Below are 22029 nucleotides of genomic sequence, written 5' to 3'. Positions count from 1 at the left end.
GGTAATGTCATGAGGATCTGGGTAAGAAGATGTTGACATATGTGTGTGTGTATATATATATATATATATATATATATATATATATATACACACACACATATATATATAATATACACACACACATATAATGTGTGTGTGTATGTATATATATGTGTATATATATGTGTGTGTGTGTGTGTGTGTGTGTGTATACATATACAGGAGCATACATAGGAGAGGTCATGGCCAAGATAAGTGTACTTATTCCAATAGTCTGAGCTTTTCTAGAAAACTACTTTAGAAAGCATATATTGCTTTGAAACAGCAGTAGGCAAAGTAAGACCAAATTGTGATGTAATCATCAAGAAAACCATATTTGTAATAAGGTTAATTAAATTTGCTGCGATCTTGAGACAAGCATCCTGTAAGTGTGCCAGTAAATCTGGTCTTGCTTTATCAAACTGAAGGGCACCCCCTCCTTCTTCCAGAACGAGTAGCTCATTGCCAGGGGACACACACAGGCTGGCAACAATAACTAATATGTTATGAGAGGTTAGACAAGTTTAAATAGAATTCATCTCTGAACTGAAGGGCAAATTGTAAGAAATGTCTTTGTCTGCTTGCGATCCTGTTAAATTGAAAGCACAATGGGAGGTTTGGGAGAAGCAACAAAGGTTGAAATGATGGCCTGCTGTTTGGAGCAAGCATCCTGGCTCCACCGATGGTCCAGACATCTGCTAACAACAGCCACTCCTTGTCGGGCTCTGCCCCACACAGGGCGCAAGAACACTTTGCACCATTTTAACTCATCAGAGTCGTTGAGTTCTACAGTGTGCTCCACATCAAGAATGTTTGTGTAGTAAAACAGAACTAATTTAATCAAACATTTCAAAGGGAAACATTATTTTAACCCTAATTAGGTATGATTACAGTTTTTTTTTCCTCCTCTGTGTTGGGCTGAGCTGCACTAAGCACCTTCATTTTGCTTTCTTTACTCAATTTTGTAACCAAGTCACCAAATAATGCGTGCTGTCCCATCTCTGTCCCATCTTATGATATTCATTTCAGTAGATTGATAAGTTCAAAAGCCTTTGTCAAATTTAAGGTGATTTAAACAAACAACAATGAGAGTATAACAAGGATAAATTGTATGGGGGGGTGGAGAATAGCATATTTATATTAATTTATATCCAACTGTGGCCTTTTTTGAGATTCTTTAAAGGTGATACTCTGTTATATTTTATTTCAAACCCATCAAGCTGCTCCAAGCAAAACATATCCCCATTTCACAGGTGATGAATCCAAGGCACAAATAGGATACACAGGTCTGGAGCAAAGCAGAGCTGGTTAAGAACAACTCAGAGCTTGCTTTCTGAGGGCATCAACCCTCTACAAGTGCTATCCAAGTACTTTTGCTCAAGGTAGTTAAAATCCACCAGATAAAAACTCATAAAATGTGCATGAAAGTCATGCTGGATTGCTAACAAATAGACAAAAGACCTCTTTAATCAATGACATATGAAATACTGTAATATACTTTTAACTAATTAAAGACTAAAAAAAATCTTTGAACTCTCAGAAAAAAAACCTAGTTTTACCCAAGACGTAGGAAAACTTACATTTTTATTTATGTACATAGTATATTAATGAAAGTCTAAAGAAATTCACAAAGATTCAAGATAAGATTTCAACAGAATAGAAAATGCCTCTATGTTGGAAAACAAATCAGTTGAAAGCCTTTCAGTGATTGAGGGAAATAGAGGGTTTTAAATGTTTGAATATTTCTTAATGAATTCAATGAGATGAGGCATTTTCCTAGCTTCTACAAAGCTATTTATGATTAAGAATAAAGTATAGGGGAATATGTATGAAATGGAATTATGATAGAATGAAAATATTTTTGTTTTTGTGGTCTTAGAGAAATATTAAGCTTACTTAACTCTTTCCTCAAATTCTATGAAATCATACTTTTATAAGAAAGAGAGAAATCAGTTCTCTGTAGCCCTAATTTAAAAAAAAGTCAGCAAGAAATTTTTCTTTCTACTTCTGACCCAAGCTGAGGGCATAGCAGCAGTTGGAGAGTATATCATGTTCATTTTGCTGTTTGAGTAGCTCAGGAAGGAGTTGCCTTTCAAACACCAAGCAACTAATATGATGCCCTGAAGACACTGTTGTCACCTCAAAGTTTCTTTAACACACACACACACACACACACACACACATCATCATCGTCATCATCATTATCACCACCATCACCACCGTCACCAACAACAACTAGCTGAAGTTTTAACAAATATAGCAGAGAGAATTTTTCCTCAATTATAATTATTCAGGTGAAATTATGGCTATGATTTTACCAATAACACTCAAATAAATCAGAGATGATACACTGTCTCATTAAGTTGGCATATCTTAGTTTTATAAAAATTCCAGTGACTGTGTAGGATTTCTTTTTCATGAATTATAGATTTATTATTTACACCTTTGCAAATATCTCTAAAACTTGGAATAGGAAACTAGAGAAAGATAAAATTACTTAGTAAATAAAAATGTTCCTCTCATTTTCTCCAGATGGATCTCATTCCTATTTTCCAATCTGCCATGACTTTAAACATGGGATCTTCTTTTAGTTCTCAATCTCTTTTGATATTTACATTTAGTACAGTAGTAAGTCATATGATTTTTTTGTCTGTGATGTTGTGCAGTAGTTTTCCATGCAATTGACTGACATCATTTTTTGTTTATTTATTTATTTTGAAAGCAGTGGGGGGCGGGGGGAGAGAGGGAGAGAGAATCCCAAGTAGCTCCACACTGTCAGTGCAGAGCCCAACATGGGGCTAGATCTCATAGACCGTGAGATCATGACTTGAGCCAAACTCAAGAGTCAGAACCTCAACCGAGTCACCTAGTTGCCCCTACACCATTTTTATATAGACCCTCTTCACCTCACTCCAGTACAGTGCTTTACAAATGGACTTCCTAATTCTCTTTAAATTCATCTCCCATGCAATTACCATCATACCTACCTAAGACAAGGTCTTTGCCTCGTTGACTCTGTGTTTGAAAACTTTCTTCCTCACCACTGAGGTATTGCCTTCACCAATCTTGTCACAATTCTGTTCTAGACTGAACTGAAGATATTCTCCATTACCATGCCCAGGAGCTAGGATTCAGCCCTTATTTTATTTAGGGTCTGTGCTTTGTGTGAGTTGTTCACTGTTCTTCCTTTTTAGAATTTTTGTTATCTATTGACTTTTGAGACATTGTTAAGTCAGCTTTTTCTCCATATTTTTAGCTGCCATATCTTAATCCTTTTTATAGCATCTCCTTCCCCTTCTCATCTCTTAAATGATAATTTTGTTCTAGGTTCTGTTTGACCTTTTCCCTCTTACTTTGTCAATTTTCATTCAGTAGTTTCAGTGAAATCAATAGCTTTGATTACCACTTGGATGCTGGTGGTAAATTTATACCTTTAGCATTTAACCTTGTTTATTATAACTGCTTACTAAGCATCTAGTGCTCCAGACACCTTAATTTCACATTTCCTAATTGATATTATATTCCCTACTCCAATGCAAATCTTTTCTTAACTTCTATAGTCTACATCTTTGTGTGTGAACTCACTGTTTCTGCACTTGGATGACCTAGAGCCTGAGAATCTTCCTATATTGCTCATCACAAAAGTCTTTGTTTAGCACCTACTACTGACAATCAAGCATTGGGGATATAGCAGTGGGGTAAATAGAAAAAAAAATCCTTGCTTGCATAAATTCTACATTCCAGCAAAAGAATAAAAACAAATAATATGTGTATAGTATAATAATAGTTCCTAATTTTATTGAGATAAAATTGATATGTAATAAACTGCACATATTTGAAGTGCACAGTTGTTAAGTACTGAAATATGTATGGACTACAAAACAGTCACCACCATCAAGATAGTGAACATATTAGGGGTACCTAGGTAGCTCAGTCGGTTAAGCGTCCAACTCTTGATTTTGGCTCAGGTCATGATCTCACGGTTCAAGAGACTGAGCCCCACATCTGGCTCAGCACTGACATCACAGGGTCTGCTTGGGAGTCTCTCTCTCTCCCCCACCTCTCTCTCAAAACAAATAAATATTTTAAAATGTTAAAAAAATAGATAGTGAACATATTCAGTCATGTCCCTACTTCTTTCTGTCACAATAGATTACTTTGCATTTTCTAGAATTTTAGACAAACGAGATCATACATTAGGTACATTTTTTCCCCCTTGTTCTGATTTCTTTCACTCACCATAATTGTTTAGATTTATCCATGTTGTATTAACAATTTATTACTTATTTCTGAGTAGTATTCTATCGTATATATGTAAACAATTTGTTCATCTTTTGAAAGGTATTTTGGTCATTTTAATTTATCCTATTGCCAAAAAAGCCCCTGTTAGCATTCATGTCCACTATTTTATGGCCATGTTTTTTAATATCTCTGGAGTAAATACCTAGAAATGGAATGACTGGATCATAGGGTAGACGTATGCTTAAGTTTTAAGGAACTGCCACTGTTTCCCAGTTCTTCCACATCCTTACCACCAATTGGTGTGGTAGGTCTTTTAAATTTTAGTCATTTGAGGGGCACCTGGGTGGCTCAGTCAGTTAAGCGTCTGACTTTGGCTCAGGTCATGATCTCTTGGTTCACAAGTTGGAGCCCCACATTGGGCTCTCTGCTGACAGCTCAGAGCCTGGAGCCTGCTTCAGATTCTGTGTCTCCCTCCCTCTCTCTACCCTTTCCCCACTCATGCTCGTTCGCTGTTTCTGTCTCTCTCCCAAAAATAAATTTAAAAAACATTTTTTATATCCCACACTGGTTTTAATTTACAATTACCTAATGACTAATGATGTTGAGAATATTTTCATGTGCTTAGTTGCTCTCTGCATACCTTCTTGTCGAAGTATTTGTGCATATCTCTTGCCCATATTTTAATTGGGATATTTGTTTTCTTATTGACTTTTTAGATATATTCTGGATACCAGTCCTTTATCAATACATGATTTGAAAGTATTTTCCTGTGGCCAGTGACTTCACTGTTCATTTTTCAAAAAGTGTCCTTGAGGAATAGATTTTTTTTTTTTCGATGAGGTCAACTTATTTTTTTTTTCTAAGGGATTATGCTTTTGGTGTTGTATCTAAGAAATACCTGCCTGACCCAAAGTCACAAAGATTTTTTTTCTATGTGTTCTTCTAGAAATTTTATAAATTTAGGATTTATTTTTAGATCTGTGCCCCATTTTGAGTTAATATTATTAGTGTATGGTGCAAGGTGTGGATTGACATTTTTATTTTTCTATATGGATGTCCAGTTGTTCCAGCACCAATTTTTGATGACTATCCTTTCTCTGCTAAATTTCCATTTTGTACCTCTGTCAACAGTCAGTTTTCTATATATCTGTATGTCAATTTCTAAACTCTCTCTGATGTTCCATTGATCTATTTGTCCTTCTTTATGATAATACCACATTGCTGTAGCTTCATAATAAGACATAAAATTTCTGGTTATTACACAAGTTTTATATTTTTTCCTCAAGGTGTCACAGCTATTCTAGGGCCTTCGCATTTCATGTGAATTTTACAATGAATTTGTCCATTTCTCCAAAAAAAAAATTTTAAAAGACTTCTGGGATTTTTGATTGGGATTATGTTGGATTTGTTGTTTGTAATCTATAGAATAATTTGAGAATTGACATTTTAACATTATTGAGTCTTGTGACTAATGAACAAAGTATTATCTGTCTCTCCATTGATGTAGGTCTTCTTTAATTTATCTCAGCATTGATTTATAATATTCAGTATATACATCTTTCACATTCTTTTCAGGTTGATCCCTATTTCATAATTTTGATGCTATTATAGATGATAATTTTATTTTAAACTTCAATTTCTGAATTTTCCTTTTTGGTATGTAGAATGCAATTGGATTTTTCTGTATTGCCTTTAAATTCTAGAACCCTCCTAACTCATTAGCTTTAATTATCTTTATTATAAATTCGATCTGATTTTCTATATAGACAATTACGTTGTCCACAAATACAGTTTTACTTATTGCTTTCATATCTAGCTGCCTTTTATTGCTTTTTCTTACCTTATTGCACTCTGATACAATCTCCAATAAAAGTTGAATAGAGGGGCGCCTCAGTCAGTCAATCCCCTCAATAGAGGTGACACTCACTCAGTTGAGTGTCTGACTCTTAATTTTGGCTCAGGTCACGATCTCATGGTTTGTGAGATTGAGCCCCATGTCGGGCTTTGCACTAAATGCAGAGCCTGCTTGGTATTCTCTCTTTCTCTCCCCTCCCCTCCCCCGCTCACATGCAGGTGCATGCTCTCCTTCTGTCTCTCAAAATAAATAAATAAACATTTTTTTAAGAAGTTGAATAAAAATTATTATAGTAGGCATCTTGTCTTATTCCTGATCTTAGGAGGTACCATTCATTCTTTCATATTTAAGTATGATGCTCCCTGTAAGTTTCTTTTGATAGATGTTCTTTATCATGTTTGGAAGATTCCCTCCTACTTTTAGCACACAGAGAGTTTTTATGATAGAATAAATCCTTTTTGTACATGTATTGATATGATCAATGATATCAATGATATGATCATGATATGATCAATGATATGATAGTCTTTCTTTTTAGTTTGATAGTTTTATAAATTACATTGGCCTATTTTGAAATTTTAAAACTACTTTTCATTCCAGGTAATAAATTCTGCTTGGATTCAATTGGTTAACATTTGTTAAGAATATCTGTGTCTATGTTCATGACTGATATTGGTCTGTAGTTTTTCTTGTATGTCATTGCTGAATTATGTTCACCTCATAGAATAAATTGAGAAGTTTTTCTACCTTTTCAACTTTGTGGGAGAATTTGAAAGAAATTATTGATTAACTCATGGTAGAATTTTCCAGTGAAGCAATCTGGGCCTAGAGTTTTCTTTGTGGGAGGTTTTTGTTTTTTCTTTGTTTTTACTATAATCTCATTTTTAAAAATAGACAGAAAACTGTTTTGTCACTTATTTATTCCTAAGTGAGCACTGGTAGTATCACTCAATGAATATGTCCATTTTGTAAATGTTGTCAAATTTTTTGGCAAAAACTTGGTCATAATATTAACTATCATTTTAACATCTGAAGAATCCCTAGTGATGCCACTTCTGTCATTCCTCATATGTGTAATTCGTGTCTCATCTCTGTTTCTTTTCCTTTTCTGATGATTTTGCTAGAGATTTATCAGTTTTATTGATATTAAAGGACCAGATTTTGGTCTCATTGATTTTTTTCTATTGATTTTTTTTTAATTTTCTGTTTCATTGAATTCACATTGGCCTCTATTGCTTCCCATCTTTTCCTTGCTATGAGCTTTGTTTATATTTTTTGTTTAGGTTCTTAAGGTGGAAACTGAGGCCCATTCTTTGAGATTTTTCCTTTTTTCTAATATAGACATGAAAGCTACAAATTTCCCCTCAATATTGTTTTAGAAATATCCCACAAATCTTGACATGCTATATATGAATCATTTAAAATTTATTGGGACTTCTTTTATGGACTGAATATGTTCTTTTTTGGTAAATATTTCATATAGACTCAGAAAAATGTATATTGTGCTACTGTTGAGTGCACTAAAAATGTCAATATGTCAAATTGGTTGATAATATTTTTCAAATCTATCTTTAGTGATTTTTTGTTTACTTGTATATCAATTATTGAGAAAAGGATATGATATCTATGACTGTGGGAATTTTTTTTCTTGTACTTCTTTGAATTTTTACTTCATTTAATTCGTTCCTCTGGTATCTGGTCTATAATGTTGAGGATCATTGTCCTTTTGATAATTTGACCTGTGTATTATTATGAAACAATCTTTTTCATTCCTGGTTATATATATTTTTTTTCTGAAATCTACTTTATCTGATATTACTATCACTGTTCCAGCTTTTCACAGTTAATACTATCATGGTATATCTTTTGGTATCCATTTCTGTTTAATCTTTTCATGTCTTTATATGTAAAATGGGTTTCTTCTAAGCAGCATGTAGCTAATTGTTGTTTTTTATTTCACTCTAAATCTCTCTTTTAACAGTAATTCAGGTGATTTATGCTTTATGTTATTATTGATAGATTTAGGTTTAAATCCACCTTCTTACTCTTTTGTATGTGTCCAACTTGCCTTTTGTCCCCTTGTCGTTTTTTGCCTTAAAATTTAATATTTTACTTATTTATATTTTAAACTGAGATGTAGTTAATTTAATATTTTTATTTTCTTCTTGACATATAAGGTACAACTATTTTCAGAGGATTGTTTTAAGATTTATAGTCAATATATTTTCAATTTGTCATAGTCCAACTCAGTTATGTTATACTGCTCCCTCTTAGTATGAGAATCTTACACTATTGTATTCCCAGTTTTTTTCCCTCTTGGAATTTATGCTATTTTTGTCATATACTTTGTTTCTACATGTTGTAAACTGAACACTAGATAGTTTTTATTTTTTAGTGAATTATTTTTTAAAATGGTTTACATAAATTAGAAACAAATATAATTTATCCATGTAGTTATCGTGTTCTGTGTTCTGAATTCCATTTTGTAGATCCACATTTCCATATGGTTTCATTTATTGCCTTCTGCTTGAAGAACTTCCCTTTAAATTTCTGTGTGATGGATCTACTGGTGATAAATTCTTCTGTTTCTTGTATTTGTATTTTGTATTTCATATTTCCCCTTTGTTTTTAAAAGATATTTTTGCTGGGTATAGAATTCAAAGTTGTTCATTGTTTTCCTTCTTTTTTTATCTGTGGGTTTATACTTTTAATCAGATTTGAAAGTTGTTCTGCCATTATTTCTTCCAATATTGTTTTCCCTTCTCAATTTGTTACTCCATCTGCACATATATCAGAATGTGTGGTTCCTAGAGTTGTCCCACAACACACTGATTCTCTGTTGTTTTTGTTGCTGTGTTGGTTTTGTTATTGCTGTTGTTGTTCTTCTTTTCTTCTTCCTCTTCCTCTTCCTCTTCTGAGGCTTTTTGTCAATTTTTCATTTAGGACACATGTATTTCTATGTCTTCAACATAGAAGACATGTGAATGTCTAAATGAATTTACTAATTCATTTGGTCCTTTATCTGTCATTAATCCCATTCAGTGTACTTTTAATTTTAAGCATTGTGATTTTTTTTCTTCTTCTTCTTCCATTGAAACATTGTAGTTTTCATGTTCAGAAGTTAGGTTTGAGTATTTTCCTTTTTAAATATATTTTCTATGTCTTTACTTACTGTTTTCTACCTTTGCCTAGGTTTGTAAATATATGGAATACAACTATATAGCTGTTACAATTGTCATTTAACATTTCTCTTCATTCTAACATCTCTGTCAGCTTGGGGTCAGTTTTGAGTGATTGATTTTTCTTCTAATATTGGATCATATTTTCCTGCTTCTCTGCATGCTTGGTAATGTTATTGTTTTTTTTTTATCAGATACCAAATTTTGTAAAGTTTACCTCACTAGATGTTGGATATTTTTGTATTCCTATAAACTTTTTGGGGGGACACATTAGGAATAGATCAATACTGTTGGATCTTGCTTTTATGTTTTGTTAGATTGGACCAAACCATTATGTTTTCTACAGCCAGGTTTTCCCTATTATTAAGGCAAGACACTTTGAGGTACATTAAAGTACTTTGAGTACTTCAATGTAGCTCTGAATTGTGAGTCTTTCTAGTGCACCTGGTGGGTATAGGCCCTCTTCCTAGCCTATATGAACACTAGTTACTTTTTCCTCTAATTTTGAGGGTTGTTCTTTCCCTAGCCTTGGGTAGTTACCTCACACATGAGCTGATCAGCATTCTGTTAAATGTTTGGAGGAATCCTCTACACATCTCCTGAACTTTCTGTGCAGCTCTCTCATCTCCACTAATTGGTCCTATAAACCCTAGGTGCCTTTATCTTCCTGAATTCAGCTCTGTCTCCTCAACTCAGGGAGTCTGTCAACTTCACCTGAGCTGCCTTATCCTGATCCACCACCTGCAAACTCTCTCAAGAGAATAACCTGGGTCAATCATAGAGCTGGTCTCATTTATTTCCTTGTTCTCAGGGATCAGTGTCCTCTTGTGCTGGATTTCCAATATTTCAAAAAGCATTGCTTCACAAATTTTGTCTACTTTGTTGTTTCTGGTGGGATAACAAATCCATTTATCACAATAGTATGTGCTTTAAAGATAAAACAAAATAGGTAAGTGGATAGAAAAAGTAAATGTTGATGAGAATCAAAAGTTAATAGGTTTGTCAAAGGAGGGTATCCTTATCAAATACACACTCCACCAATTTCCCATTTTAGAAAGGAAAAGGAAAATAGAAAAGGTGGTATTTCTGTACACCCCTAATAGTGTTACTAGTAATTCATATTCTTTGGACATAGTCTAAAATAGATATACCATAATCCAAATTTTATACCTCATTAGAGTTATGATGCTTCTGTTTATGCATATAAAAACCAAAACTCTGAATCTTCCTTTCATTTGTAGGAGGTGCTCAGTGTTACATGTATCTTCAATTAATGCCCAATCTCAAAAGAGAGACTGGAGAAAGAAGTTGGAGAGAAGAGAGGCAGTTCTATGTGTCCACTTCCCCCCGGTTTTTTCTCTCCCTACCCTACTAGTGAGCACCCAGTAGTGTGTTTAATGTCTTTCTCTTGGAAGAAAAATGCCTCTGTTGATGGTAGTAGTTCCGTTTTTCAAAAGGGGGAAAAAGTAGGACAAGGAAAAAGTTTCTGTATTTCTCAAAATTTGATTCAAAGGGAAGCACATGAAGGGGGAATGTGAAGTAAAGACTGGTTAATTTGATCCCAGGTATTTTATTATAAAGAAACCTCTGGCAGACTTTAAATGCTTACCTCATTTTATAATTAAGAATTCCTTTTCATTCACAAAGTCCACCACACCTAAATATAAACATGATTCAACCAGTGATTAATTCAACAGTTTGGGTAATTACATTCCCCAGTCTCCTGAAAACTATACCAACTAGCTTTTTATCAGATTTTAGACCCTAATAACTCACATTTTTATTACCACCTGTTTACATTGTTACTAGAATTTTGGGCATATGGCACATTGATGTAGTCGTATAAATAATAAATAAACAGACCAGTTTATAGTATTTGAGAATGAAATATGCTGTTATTCAAATGGGTTTCATTTGTGTGTATTAAGCTTAACTAGTGTCAGCAAGTTACTTGTCCTTTGGGACAATGAATGTCCTTTCTGAAATGGGCAAAGGGCCATTTGGCTCCTGAAGGATTATTCGAACCATTTACAATACAGGAGACCTACTGTGTGAAAAAAGATAGTTTAATCTAGTATTTTTTCTTAGTCAAAATCTTTCTCCACATCACAGGTTATACTATTAATAAGCTTGTTTTCATTTTTATCAGCCTATAAACATGTTTAGCTGTGAAAACCTAATTCCCTTTCATTATATCCACTATATTCCATTAGTCTAGTACAGTCTGAAACCATTTTCTCTTTAAAACTTATGACAGATTTTCCTTCATTTAATAATACTTTGCAACACTTTGGATATAAATATATTTCACCTGGTAAACCATTTTAATAACAACCTGGGTAAAATCATGTAGGAGAAGAAAGACTTAAAAAGAGGATTAAAACACTCCATACATGTCTTGTTTTTTTTAGCAGTGAAGAGAGAGCTTTGCAGAAGGGTTTCAGAGTGATTTATGAAGTTTTGGGAAGGTGTGTCTTTTTCCCTAGCATGTTCTAATGGTTTTATATGTGTTCCTCTAGCTCTGATCCAGAATACTTAATACATACTTTCTGTTGTTTTCATCTGCAACTTTTGAGGATTAGTGATTTTTAAAACTATATATTTGTTAATATGTGTTACTTGATAGAAATATAGTTTTGTGCTACCTAAAATATTAGGATATGTATTTAGTTTAATTTTTCCACAAATTTAATTGAAAATATGAAACTCATTTCATAAGAAACCTCAGTTTCTTTTTTTTTATGTTTATTTTTATTTTTGAGAGAGAGAGACAGAGTGCCAGCGGGGAAGGGGCAGACAGAGAGGGAGACACAGAATCCGAAGCAGGCTCCAGGCTCTGAGATGTCAGCACAGAGCCCAATGGGGAACTCAAACTCAAAGACTATGAGATCATGACCTGAGTTAAAGTTGGGCATTTAACCAACTGAGCCACGCAGGCACCCCAAACCTCAGTTTCTTAATAAGAGATTTTGGTTGTATCTATACGTGCTTTGGGAAAGTAGAACAGTTATTCTGACTTTCTATTAAATGACAGTAATTAATTATAGACTATTTACAAGTACATACATTGTTCCAAGATCTTTTATTTTTAAGGGGAAGAATTTGTTATTGTCTTTTTGGTGCAAGATGCTAAGTTTAATATTTTGTCCCAAATAGAGAACTCTGAAACCATGGACTTTTTTTGATAATCTGAGTATGTATGAAATATCTCATGATTCAGAACTGAGTGTGCTTTCTGTGTGTGTGTGTGTGTGTGTGTGTGTGTGTGTAATTTTAAGCAGCACTACTCTCTCAGTTAGGACAGATCATAGGGATAAGCATTCTGTGTGACCATAGTCTTTATCTACAAGGGTGAATATGCTCAAATCCATAGGTCATTTTTCAAAAAATTATTTTTTTTCTCATTTACATCCTTAATTCCTATCACTTCTCTAGACATGCATCACTCATCATGCTTCATGGAATAGCCTTGGCCTATCCACATATCCTTCCTTGCAAAACCTTTACCTCTGAACATGACTTCCTCTCTGGTTTTTTGCTAACATGCCCACCCCACCCCCACCCCCATGGCTTCCCATGAATGACAGCATCTGTGTGATTAGGATCAGAAGTGCCAGGCGGCCAGCATGGCTAGCATTGACATATACTCTAGACCATCTCTTACTTTGGACTACTTATCCTTGAAGAATACTTAAGTAATGTGAAACATGGTATAGGTTTATATGCATTTTATTTTTACAACCAGGGTGAATTTGTTCATAGAAGTTAAGAAGTAAGCTATTTATTCAGAAAAGAAACCCTACTAAATTGAATATGTACCACCTCAACGAGGGTCTGAAGGCTTTAGTATTTTCTTTTCAGTTTAGATTCTAATCATTTGTGTCTCCAAAGGAAAGCATTCTCTGGTACAGGCAGAGGCCAGGCAGGTAATGTACTTGTGTGCCCTACAAGGCTGGTCTTGAGGCTCCCATTTTAGCACCCCAGTTTTCCTAAGGTGAGAGTCTACTGGCTAAAGAGAATCACCCTTTGAGTTGGATTTTAGGTGCCCCAATTTCAAATAGCAAATGTCCTCTAAGAGATTAAAAATTATACCGTGGATCTTTAAATAAAAAAATTGTTCAAAACAGTAAGATTGAAATGGTCCATTTTTTGAAAAACCAACAAACAAAAAACTATTCTGTGGGCTAACCACAGAAACAGGTTCTAAATGCATTAAAATATTTTATCCCATTATTTGTTTTGACCAATTGACCACAATATTAAAAATTCAATCATGGAGCAGCTGACAAGTGCAGTTGCCTAATTTTATTTAAGAGTTTTTTTCCTTTTTCCATTTTTCCATCCTGTTAACGCTGCTGCCTGTGCCCAGACAGTAATGGGCTTCTTGTATGCCCACGACTGTTATGATCATGTAAATTTATTGGTGCTTAGAAGAAGCGAGCTATTAAAACATTACAACAGCCATTACAGCCGGGCTCGTGTTGGCTTTCGCTCCCAATGAACATATGCTTCCGAGTGAATGCCTAAACTCTTATTTATGGATTTAATTTAATATGCGGAAAGAATTCAAAATTAAATTTTGTGTCTGCCTCCAGAGAGTGTCAGTGTATAATAACATGGTAATTTTTACACATCTTTATGAGAAATGGGAAAATTAATTCTTTCTGACAAGTTGTAATTATTCGACTTGGAACAGTTGCAGCTGAGCAGTTTGCATGCCTGTTGTCTGGTGTTTCGCAGTGTAAGGGGAAAACTCAGGGATGGAGATATATTGTGCATCTGAGAGTTTCTAATAGCTTCTGACATTTTAGCCTTGCATATTATCAGGGTGCTCTTTAAGGAGTTGAGGCATAATCTATTATGTTGCCTGGGACACACACAGTTGCAATAGCTGGAACTTTCTACGGCAGTTTTTTTAAATATGGGGAATGTCTCCAGTATCATGCTATAGATGCACATAGTTGAAGTTGATGTGACCAATTTGCGTGTCTCTTAAGTGTACCTATTGTTATCTGCTCCTTTGCCTTCATGTACCTGGAACAGGTCACTTGATAAGAGTAGAATTTTAGACCTGTATTTTTAAGACAAAATATGTTTAAAATGAAAATGTGTGTTTTCTGACCTGTTCTGCAAACTCATTTCCCCACCTCCACCTTGCACACACACACAGATGCTTCTGTAATAAATGCCTTGTTGCTTCCTAATCTTTAGATTTTATGTTTAAGTGTTCATGAAAATGTAGGATTAATTTAACATACAACTAAACCAAAACACCACTGGCTATGTTAGCAAAGAAAATATGGAACATGTTGTATGTGAAGAGACGGTACGCTGATTGACAGGCCAGCCTGGAGGAGAGTGGTGTCATCTCTGTGTGTAGGATCAATATAGTCCTTGCAAAATAAATGCAAACTTACAATGTAAAAAAGTGTCAGCAGATGAACATGAGAAAAATTCAATTGTCAAAAGCAAGCACATTTCCTTTTTTTGCTTTGGTACTTCTGCTACAGAACACAGGGATAAACAAGTGTGTATGCCTCTGTTCTCTCAGTTGATATACTGAAACTTACTCTGACATTGTTTTAAGTGGCAAGATATTGCTAAAAGTGTATATTTAAGGATGAGATGAAAATCAAAGTTCTATCCACTAATGGCCTCCAAAGTAGTATGATGCCTTTTGCATGTTAAGGCTAGAGTCCAGCCAAGCTTCCAGTTGGGGTCGTTGTATTTAAGTTCTATCGGCTACTGCATTCTTTACTTTCCATCTTAAACTGCCCAACAGTGGGCCACTCTAATCCAAGAGATGCTGCGTCTCAGTAATTGGTGGTGGATTTGATCGTAGCTCATTAAAAGGCTCAACAGCATTATGATCCTGGGTGAAGACAGCTTTGGACTTTATACATTTTACATTTGTTTTCTTTTCACTGATTCTCTCCAGTGAGCTTTCATGTGTTCTTACTCATTGTGACCTAAGATGAAGAAATCTTTTTAAGTTGGAAATTTGTGCATGATGTCAAGGCAAATGTTAGAAACGCCAGAACAGAGTTACACAACTCTGTGAATGGAGATGGATATCAGACTCCCCCAGCCCTAGCTCCCTCCACTCTTACTGCACATCCTTCCCACAAGGTACAGCAGAATCCCAGTAGAGAAGGTACCTAGCAGATATATGTCATTTTACTTTATTAGACCACATATGCCACCTGTAATTGTCAATAATGACTGCATTTATTTTGGTGGTTATTAAAGTTAATAAATTAACTTTTTTTCCTGTGTACTGCAAACCCATAAAAAGAAGCTGGGTTTTGGAAACTGGAAGATCACTTTCCCTGTTTACGAGGAGACTGTATTTTTGAAGTATAGCACAAGATTTTGAGTGAGAATGGATCTAAAAAAAGAATTTTTACAGCATAGTAGTCTTTTAAAAACTCTAATTTATTTGAGATAGAGCAACAAATTAAAGGCCTTCAATCCAGATTGAATGCATGAGATAACATCCACATTTTAAAAACAGCCCCAAACAGACAGAAAACTTTAGAAGTAGAAACAAGGGTCCTTTCCCAAATAGGAATTTGATGTTAAAGTGGCTTAAAAAAAAGGTATGGAGAGTCATCCCTTTTTATTATGTTTGTAGGGGGCCAGAAAGAGCCCCTGATGACACAAACCTGCCCACTCCATCCCACCCTTACCCCAGGTACCCCAGGGGCTGAATGCTACTGAAACACTAGCAGTGTTTGGTCAAGCATTCCACATCCCAACTGACTGAATCATCTCACTACCTCTATTACACAGATACTATTATAATCCTCTTTGCACAGAAGAAGATGTTTAGGGTTAGAGAAGTTAAATGACTGCCAAGTGCACGTAGCTAGTAATGACTGAAAATAATACTTACACCCATATTTCACTAGAGAATAGTCACTTTCTTCAGTTGCTCACTTTCTCCAGGCTAGTAATAAAATGGATCAGAGACAGGATAGGAATTTGGACTGCTGTGGATTGTGCTGGAATGCAAACCCAGAACTACTCCAGTGCATTATCTCCCCATCAGATTTCCCCTCTGCCTTTAAGGGCTTCATAGGTCTCATGGGGACCCAGGCTGCACACCTTAACCCACCCTGACTCCTTTCTTGATTCACAAGTCCTATCGGTCACCACTGTCTTAATACTTTGCCTTTAGTGTCTGTCTTCGATTCTTCCTTCCTTTCCATCCCTGTTTTTGCCATTTTACTTTGAACCCTGATCAGCTCCCATCGGGGTGGTTTAAGTAGCCTCTGTCTTCCTACGGGATGTCCTTGACCAAACTTTAGTCAGGCTCCTCTGCACTCTCTTCTCAACTCAAGCAGTTTTTGGGCTTCGGCATTTACCTCTGAATTGCCCAGTTTTAGCAAGAATATTGGTAAGTCAGTTTAGCCAGAGTCCCCCTTCTTTAGTATCTGATCACCCCCATCCCCACCCCCGATATCTGCCTGGCTATTCATCTCCTGCCGTCTTTCTGGTGATGTCTGGTCATGCTGACCTACCTTCAGCAAGGATCCTGTTAGGTTGGGTTAGTCAGAAATCTCTCCTTACTCCTGAAGTTTCCTCTTACTAATTTTTCAGCCACTGACCCCCTACTCTGTTCCTTGGCTGTCAATTCCCACTCCTCTGTGTATTCAGAGTTGAGCGCAATCTCCCTCCCTTCCCCTCTCTCCACCTCCATTGTTGTCTGGCAGTTTCTATTCCTATTTCTTAGTCTCCTCAAATCAAGTCTGCTGGTCTGTTGTAACAAGGGCCAGGAATGCATACTTTTCTTCTGTAATACTTTCCAGCGTCTCGTAGCGTTATAGGGTGAATCGTCGTAAAGTACACCTCTCATGGAGCTAGTGCTTTCTTCAGAAACTTTTAGTGGTTTCCTACCGCCTACCAAATATATTTCTTTTAGTCTCTGATTTCAGGCTGACTTCTAGTAATTTCAAGTGCATACTCTGTGTTCTAATTGAAATAGGTTGTCGTTCCATGAACATACTGGTCTTCTCAGTCTCCACGTGGGGTTTTTCCTTTCCCCTCTGCTTGGACTGTCTGCTCCCAGGCCTCAATGAACTCTCTGTTACCATGTAGGTCATGTGCTACTTTCCCTGTAAGCATCCCCAGGTCCCGTCCTGACAGTCATCCTTCTGTCCTGTGAATGTCCAGAATACATAGTTTATATCTGTCCTGTTGTAATTATTATATGTGGCATTTATTTCTATTATGATCTGTCTTATCTCTCCAAGGTAGTAGCACTTCAGAAAAGCAAGGGATACTACTTATTTTCATTTATCTTTCCCAGAACAACAGTGCATTCCATTTAGTAGATACTCAGTAATTGCTTATTGAATGTGTAAAAGCCCAATCAACCAAAACCACCCGGAACAAGACTGTAGTTTGACAAAATCATATTCATTGTCTTGTAGTGAAGAAGGGAATTCCAAAGAACCATGGAAATCCCCTGACAACAGGTAGGAGGGGATAACTTTTGAGGTTGGGGATTTTGAGGAGATTCTAAGAGACAGGGAGCTCAATTTTGGATTGGTTGCTGTTACTGAGGTGGGATTAGAAGTGGGAATTGTGGCTCAGTTGGTTAAGTGTCTGACTCTTGATTTCGGCTGAGGTCATGATCTCATGCTTTGTGGGTTAAAACCCCGCATTGCAATGGCTCTGGGCTGACAGTGCAGAGCCTGCTTGGGGTTCTATTTCTCTCCCTGCCCCTCCCCTGCTCGCTCACTCTCTCTCCCTCTCCCTCTCCCTCTCCCTCTCCCTCTCCCTCTCCCTCTCCCTCTCCCTCTCCCTCTCCCTCTCCCTCTCCCTCTCCCTCTCTCTCTCCCTCTCTCTCTCTGTCAAAATAAATAAATAAACGTTTAAAAAATGAAGGAGAATCTTCATACACATGCAAGTCTAAGTCCATTGTCTGTACTTAATTTCACTATCCCTTTAAGTGACTTTTCTTTTACTTGAGCCACCAGATAATCCTGTGTTTTTATTCAACTCCTATCTCTGCCTCATTGTTCATTCTTAATATAGATAATAGAGCTGCAGAGATGTGCTAAGAACATTTTCAGAATTTCTTTGCTTTCTTGTCCACTTCCCTGTCTCTCAAGTGTCTTTGATTTAATGGATCAGAACCCTGGTTTCCTTAGTGTGTTTATGGAGTGTGGTAAATAAACATACACGCCTCCCCCAACCCCTGCCACACAGATACAAAGTGGGATGTAAAGCTGTTTTTATTAAAGTTTTCCCCAGAGCAAAAACAAGTATAACCAATGCTAGAAATTGTTAAGCCATTTTCTTCTGAACCTGCAATCTTTAAAATTAGGTTAAAACTCTTTATGGCAGGCTTTTTTCATGGTATCTTCAGATACTGTGTTCTCTGTTGTAGAATTTCTCATGGCGGACATTTTTAAAAGGTACCAGATTCCATCCATTCCAAGATACTTTCCCTCATTCCTTCTGAATGAACCCCCTAATAAAACCCCTAAAGATTTATTATTTTTTCTTTAAATGGATACCACAGCTGAAATCATATATTATTTGGCTCAATTTAAACATTAATGTTTCTTCACCTGCATTTATCAACCTGTCTACAACCAGAATGTTTAGAAGCAACAATTTAAAAAAAAAATGACCTCACCATTTTAGAATTCACAAGGAGAGGTGTTCCATTAGCAAACTGCTCAATTTCTGATTCAATAGAACAAGGTAATTTGTCCAAAGGTAGAAGCCTCCCTACCTAATTTTGTTGAATGTTACCTGGGCAGCCCTGGGCACACAACAGAGAAAGAGCATGCCAATATTTTTGGTGTGTGCTATATATCAGAATGTGATTATAATCATTATATCCCTATTTGCATTTCTCTGGCTCTCTGTTTTCTTTTTAATTGGGTTATAAAACAATTAGTTAACACCATGTCTTTTTAGAACTCCCCAAGTGGGCCAGAAGCTGTTTGTTCTCCCTGGACTGATGAGGGAGGGACCCTCAGGAATCTCATTTTATTTACAGCAGGGTGAAGGTCAGAGAGAAACAGTTTTTGTTCTTGTGCTGTTGCTTTCAGTTGTGACCTCTCTTGCATTGTTTGGCTTCCCTGCCCCCCGCCCCTGTGCTTTGAAGAGCCGCACACCAGGTGTTCCTGTTCTGAATTACACATGAAAGAACCTCATCCCTGGACTAATTAACTAGTAAACTGTACCCGCCTCCCCTGGGTTTAATTGATGCTGCTCTTAAAAGGGGAAGGCAGTCCTCACCCCCTCTGATTTCACATCACGGTCCTCTCTTCTTTATCTTTCTTAAATGTAGAGGATGTTCCAGATGATTTTGACATCTAGGTAAGGCGCCAGGGCCAGTAGCATAGTTCATAAAACAGTTACCCTGGGTGAAAGGAAACTACTCTGGACTTTCCTTCATGAGTTTTTAAAGCCGTGAGTGTGACTCTTTCTCCAGGGAGTGACATGTCCTGAGTGATCTACTTGCTCACAGTACCAAGACCCAGAATCTCATCAGTAACTTTCTGCATTTCTGCATTTGATTTTCCTTCTTATTAAAAAGGAGCAGGAAGTCAGTATGCTGATCAGTGTTTTTTATTTTTATTTTTATTGTGGTAGAAATCCTAGACAAATATTAAAAGTTGTAGAATCAGTTAGTAGATCCTCTTGTCTTCTAGTATCACAATTGTTAGATAGATTTTAATTTTCACAAACAGGGATCCAGTCTCCTTGTGTAGTGGACTTTTAATACTACGGGCAGCCTACTCTTAGTATTGACACGTGTTCCAGGGAAATGTAGGACTACGTGTATGTGTTGTGCAACAGTCTAACCTTTCTTTTTTCCTGCCCTCTCTTCTAGAGCATCTTATCCTATATTTAAGAATGCCAGGATTTAAAATTCAGTTTATGAATTCTGTATGTTCTTCCATCATCATTTGGCTGTGATTATATTGTTGTTGATTTTGCTTGTTTGGTTTCAAAACCAGAATTAAAATATTTAGAGTCAATTATTTTGTGTGGGAGCATTTTAAAATGCTCTCTTTAAGAATAGTTTTAAGGATAGTTTTAATTTAAAAAAAAAATATTTAGTTTTGAGAGAGAGAGACAGAGACAGAGGCAGAGACAGAGTGTGAGCAGGGAAGGGGCAGAGAGAGGGATGGGCACACAGAATCCGAAGCAAGCTCCAGGCTCTGAGTTGTCAGCACAGAACCTGATGCGGGTCTCAAACTCACAAACCATGAGATCATGACCTGAGCAGAAGTTGGATGCTTCACCAACTGAGCCACCTTAGCCAACTGAGCCACTGTGCCCCAAGAAGTTTCTTATATAACACATAGATTTCTTATGAGTATAGTTAACAATACTGTAGTGCATATTTTAAAGTTACCAAGAGAGGGGCACCTGGGTGGCTCAGTTGGTTAAACATCTAACTTCGGCTCAGGTAATGATCTCATGGTTGGTGGGTTTGAGCCCCACTTTGGGCTCTGTGCTAACAGCTCAGAACCTGGAGCCTGCTTCCGATTCTGTGTCCTTCTCTCTGCCCCTCCCCTGCTCAAGCTCTGTCTCTATATCTGAAAAATAAATAAATGTTAAAGAAAAATTTTAAATTACCAAGAGAGTGAATCTTAAAAGTTCTTATCATAAGAAAAAAAATCGTATGTGTGGCGATGGATGTTAACTAAACTTACTGTGGTAATCATTTCACAACGTACAACTTCTATATAAATTTGGACTAGGGTTGCTTCTTAAAATTCCAGCCCATGTATATAAATATTCCTGGTATAGTTTCCTCCTGAGTAACTTACCTATAAGAGCCCCCACTCCCTTGTTTTTCCCTTGTTTTCCACTTCACATGAGCAGTCATGGACATTTATTATTCTGGTACTAACTTCCAGAGCGGGGCATGAAAAACCAAAAAAAAAAAAAATTAATCATGCATGTAATTATTCCTCTAAAGTAAGAAAACAAATAAGGAAATTTTTGTTTTTGTAAAAGGCATTACATATTAAAAAATAAATAAAAACTAGTTAGTCATCCTGTCAGAAACGTTTGCACTGTGGCCAAGGATTTACTTATTGGATTGCACACTGGGTACACATGATAATATTAGAAAGGTTTAAAAATTTTATTATGAACTTTTAACTTTGCTTCATTGAAAGCTATTTGAGAATGGGTGTTGTCCAAATCTATCATTTCTGCATCCTGACCCATGGTAGAATGCTTTGGTATTTGTGTGATCAGTACGTGTTTGTTGAATATAACTGAACTTAACTTTCTTATTTATTTTTTTACTTATCATTAGGTGTTGAAAAGAGCTAGAAAGGGGAACTTGACAGGATGGTAGAGCAAATAGCTCCCTTAAATTATTAACAAATGATAACAAAACGTGGTCATGCTCCCTGAGTCCTTTAGGACTTGAGTGAATCTGAAGTTTGCTTCTGACATGAGAGGGGGAAAAAAATAAAGAAAAAAAATGCTGAGAATCTAGTTCAGTGTAGACAAAATGTACAGGTTGTAGATTTGTACCCAGTGATCCTGTTAAGTCTGAAAATACTTGTTTTAAACATAGACACAGTTTTAATAACACAGATGTGTACTGTTCTCTCTCCCTCTCTTTTTCTCACATATCCTACACATGGCAATCACATGAATATACACTATACACCATTACTCACATACTTCACAATTCTTTAAGTATAAATAATAGCAGCTGCAGATCTAAAAACATCCACCTGA

The 22029-nt window shown here is 36.1% G+C and overlaps 1 protein-coding gene across 26 annotated transcripts in view; it reads left to right on the top strand.

Moving 5' to 3' along the window:
• SOX5 (SRY-box transcription factor 5) overlaps positions 1 to 22029 on the top strand; it is a 1008244-nt gene that overhangs the window by 398954 nt on the left and 587261 nt on the right. The gene's annotated exons all lie outside the window — the stretch shown is intronic.

The sequence above is a fragment of the Acinonyx jubatus genome, chromosome B4 (assembly GCF_027475565.1).
Source record: "Acinonyx jubatus isolate Ajub_Pintada_27869175 chromosome B4, VMU_Ajub_asm_v1.0, whole genome shotgun sequence".
Taxonomy (NCBI): domain Eukaryota; kingdom Metazoa; phylum Chordata; class Mammalia; order Carnivora; family Felidae; genus Acinonyx; species Acinonyx jubatus.
Note: the sequence above shows the minus strand (reverse complement) of the source record. Positions and strands in the feature narration are given on the sequence as shown.